The 4,854-nt window shown below is 35.4% G+C and overlaps 1 pseudogene; it reads left to right on the forward strand.

The window, feature by feature from the left end:
* The first annotated feature begins 3,298 nt into the window (after positions 1-3,298).
* On the forward strand, positions 3,299-4,628 carry LOC101981117 (annotated as a pseudogene).
* Positions 4,629-4,854: the final 226 nt, after the last annotated feature.

A 4,854-nucleotide genomic window follows, 5' to 3' on the forward strand; every position in this document is an offset into this window, starting at 1 on the left:
TCCCTCGCCACCTCCATAAATCCTGATTCATACAGAGACATTTTTCTTGTCGAGAGTTCACACCTACTGCCCTAACTACAGGCCATAAAAACAAAAAGACCAAAGAAGAATCAGAAATGAAGGAACAAAATACCCATCCAACAAAGACAAACTCAGACCTATAGTTACCCCAAACCCAGACACCTAGACACCAATGTGAGAAGACAATCAAAAACAGGCAGGGTAATAATTCACCCCCAAATCCCAGGTATTTTACTACAATAAGCCTTGACTATTCCACAAGACTAAAGCACAAGAATCTGGCCTTTAAGATCAACTTTATGAAGATAATAGAGATCCTTAAAGAAGAGAATAAAATCCTTAAAGAAATAGAAGGGAAAAAAAGAAAACACTAGAATGAAAATCAATAAAATTGAAAAGAATGAATAAAACTTTTCAAGACCTTAAAATAAAAATAGAATCAATAAAGAAAACAGAAACTTGGGGAATTCTGGAAATGGAAAATCTAGGTAAGAAAACAGGAATTTTCAAACATTACAAACAGAATACAAGTTGGAAGAAGAAATCACAGATGATGAAGATATGATAGAAGTCATTGGTCAAAGAAAATGTTAAATCTAAAACAATTCTCACACAAAAAAATCCAGGAAACCTGGGATACCATAAAAGGACCAAATCTAAGAGTGATATGAATAGAAGGAGAATGGCAATTCAAAGGCCCAGAAAATATTTTTAAAATATTTCAAAAGAAAAATTTTCTAACCTAAAGAAAGACATGACTATAAAATCATACAGTACACCAAATAAATGGGGCCAGAAAGGAACATCTCCTTGTCACATGGCAAATAATAAATCAGAACACTACACATGCATAACACTGAAAGAATACTAAAAGTGGCAATGTAACATATAAAAGCAGACCTATTATAACTACACCCTACTTCTCAATGGAGACTTTAAAAACCAGAAAGGCTTCCACAGATATCCTGTAAACTCTAAGAGACCACAGATGCCATCCCAGACTACTATTCCCAGCAAAACTTTCAGTCACCATAAATGAAGAAAACAATATATTCCATGACAGAGTAAAATTTACACAATAACAAATATACAAATAAAATCCTAAAAAGGTACTAGAAGAGAAAAATAAAACCTAAAGAAGTAAAGTACACACATCACCAATAAAAATAGAGGCAATAAATAATCTTACACCAGCAAAACAAAAAGAAGAAAAACATACACACACACACGTACACACACACTACTAGCAACAGCAAAAACAAAAATAAAATAACAGTAATTAGCAAGCATTTTTCATTAATATCCTTCAATTTTAATGGACTCAATTTCCCCATAATAAAACATATGCTAACAGAATGGATGTGAAAACAGTATCTATACTTCTGCTGCATACAAGAAACACACCTCAACTTCAAAAGTAGACATATCAGAGGAAATTGTTGGGGAATGATTTTCCAAGCAAATGAACTCAAGAAGGAAGTTGGTGTAGCTATTTTAATGTCTAATAAAATAGACTTCCAAACAAAATTAATCAAAAAAATAGAGAAGGATACTTCATTCTCATCAAGGAAAAATCACCAATCATGAGAAAGTAGGCTTCATCCCAGAGATTCAGGATGGTTCAACATATGAAAATCTGTCCATGTAATCCACCATATAAACCAATTGAGAGAAAAAAATGTGGATCATTCATTAGATGAAGAAAAAGCCTTTAATAAAATCCAACACCCCTTCATAGTAAAAGTGTTAGAGAGATTATGGATAAAAGGGACATACCTAAACACAATAAAGTTAATTTATAACATCCAATAGCCAATTTAAAATAAAATGGAAAAATACTGAAAGCAAGTTACCCAAGACCAGAAACAAGAAAATGTTTTCCACTCTCTCTGTACCTATGCAATATAGTACTTAAAGTTCTAGCTAGAGCAATATGATAACTAAAGGAGATCAAAGGGATACAAATTGGAAATGAAGAAGTCAAAGTATTTCTATTCACAGATTATGTGATAATTAATATACACAAGCAACTCCAAAAATTCTACCAGAAAATGCCTACAGCTGATGAACATCTTCAGTGCCTAGATACAAGATTAACTCAAATAAAATAGTATCTCTCCTATATACAAATGACAAATGGCTGAAAAAGAAATCATGGAAATAACACCCTGCCCAACAGCCACAAATAATATAAAATATTTTGGGTTAACTCTAACTAAGCAAAATAAAGACTTGTATGACTATAACCTCAAGACTTTGAAAGAAGAAATTGGAGAAGACAGCATGCTCATGGAGCAACAGGATTAACATGGTAAAAAAGTCTACCTTACCAAAGGCAATCGAATGATTCAAGGCAATTCCCCATCAAAATTCCTATACAATTCTTCACAAACCTTGGAAGAAAAATTTTCAACTTCATATGGAAAAACAAAACACAAAATCAGAATAGCTAAGATGATCCTACACAATAAAAGAACTTCCAGAGGTTCCACCATCCCTGATTTCTAGACACACTACAGAGCTTTAGTAATAAAAAAAAATGCAAGGCATTGACATAAAACAGAAAGGTTGATCAGTGGAATCAAATCAAGGACTTAGGCATCAATCCAAACACCTATTAATACTTGATTTCTTTTTATAAAGAAACCAGAAATACACACTGGAACAAAAGAGCATCTTCAACAAATGGTGCTGATCTAACTGTATGTCTTTATGTAGAATAATATAAAAGATACATGCCTATCACTTTGCAGAAAACTCAAGTCCAAGGAGATCAAAGACTTCAATGTTAAGAAATGCTTAACCTAATAGAAAACAAAGTGGGGATTAGCCTTGAATGAATTGGCACAGAAGATAACTTGCTGAGCAGGACACTAATGATACAGGCAATAATACAAACAATTAATAAATGGAACCTCATGAGACTTAAAGGGTTCTGTAAGGCAAAAGACACACCATCAAAAGGAAATAATATAAACCTACAAAAAGAGAAAAGATTTTCACCAACTCCACATCTGAAAGAGGGCTAATATTCAAAATATATAGTGAGGTCAAGGGAATACATATAACTGATCCAAATAATTCATATAAAAGTAGGGTACATATCTAAACAGAAATTTTTAACAGAGGAATCTTAAATGACTGAGAAACACTGAAAGAAATGTTTAACATCCTTGGCCATAAGGGAAATCTAAATCAAAAGTACATAGGGATTTCATCTTACATCTGTCAAAATGGCTAAGATCAAAATCACAAGTGACAGCTCATCCTGCAAAGGATGCAGAGCAAAGGGAAAACTAAAGAATGAGCAAAAAGTTATAAAAGCCCTGTACACAGAACCTCACTGCCACATTTTGGAAAGCTATTGAGAAAGGGGAAGAACATACGTTTTCAGATCTTATCTTGAATAATCCCCAGCATCTCACTGTATCTGAAGACAATTCAAACATTGTACAAGAGGGTTGTACGTACAAATTCATGTATGTTGCTGACAAAAAGAATCAAGTTTCTGAGAGCTAAATGACGCCAGAGACTCTGGAGAACCCTGAGTTTATGTGTCTCGTACACCCAGATGATAACATGGACATGCTGCAGAAGTGCACCCTCCACATTGTTGGCCATTATCTGAATACTCCTGAAAGAGTGGGATGTGATACACCATAACATTTTCCTTGTAACTTTGGGAATGTGGATGTTGTCATTGTGCTTTCTTCACACTTTTTGATTGAGAAAAATCCAAAGAATAAATACGGTAGAACCCCTGAAGATGTAATTTGTGAAAGAAGCAAAAACAAATCCGCAGAACTGAAAGAAAGGATTAGAGAATACTTAATGTATCACTACTATGAGCAACTTCTGAGAGCAGAAGACACTTTTTCTCCTGTCATTGGAGAGCTATGGTTCTTAGAGAAGAAAGCTGAAACCTCTAATGCTGAACAATTTAGAAATAGCCCCCAAGATCCTGTGATCACACTGGGAGCTTTCATGGGGCCTCTGAGTCCATCCAAGACAGAAGATTTCCAAAAGCTCTGGAAAACTCCTCATAAAAAAAAAAAAGCAGGCTTCTTCCACAATATCACAAAGTCTGACCAAGAACAAAGCATTGAGAGAGTGGGAAAGGAGCTAGATCATGAGCTGGGGTAAACCTGCATAGAATACTGAGAATTTCTGGGATGTTTTGTTGATCTGTCTTCCCAGGAAGGCTTTCAAAGACTAGAAGAATACCTTACCCAGCAGGTAATTATCAAAACGGCTCATCAAGAAATAGGAGAAAATGAAGCCTGCCTTGAGGACAGAGCCTCCATTTGGGGTAGTGGGAAAAAAGTATAGCAATGCTATCTTTGTGAAAACATTTTTAGATGGAGATGAAATTAAAAATCAGCAAAGTAGAGCTCAAAGCCAGAGTCAGCCCACAACCAATAAATTCCAAAACTTTGAATGTGAATCCCTTTCTTGGGATAGGTGGACCCTGTAGAAGCCTCAGTTGGACTTGCTCTCATAACAACAGAAGTGGGCATTGTCATCCTCTAAACCACACAATTACAGGTAGAAGGGGACTAGCGGCCACAGTGGGGAAGAGGCCCTTCCACGTTCTGTTTCTATTTTGACTCTAAAGTTGGATAAACTGATATAGCAGAGTCTAGCAAAAGCCTTTTTGAGACATCAAATAAAAATAAGATAATGGGGGCTGAAGAGATGGCTCAGTGGTTAAGATCATTGTCTGCTCTTCCAAAGGTCCTGAGTTCAATTCCCAGCAACCACATGGTGGTTCACCACCATATGTAATGAGATCTGGTTCCCTCTTCTGGCCTTCAGGCATACACACAGACAGAA

The sequence above is a fragment of the Microtus ochrogaster genome, linkage group LG10, assembly GCF_000317375.1.
Source record: "Microtus ochrogaster isolate Prairie Vole_2 linkage group LG10, MicOch1.0, whole genome shotgun sequence".
NCBI classification, from domain to species: Eukaryota; Metazoa; Chordata; class Mammalia; order Rodentia; family Cricetidae; genus Microtus; species Microtus ochrogaster.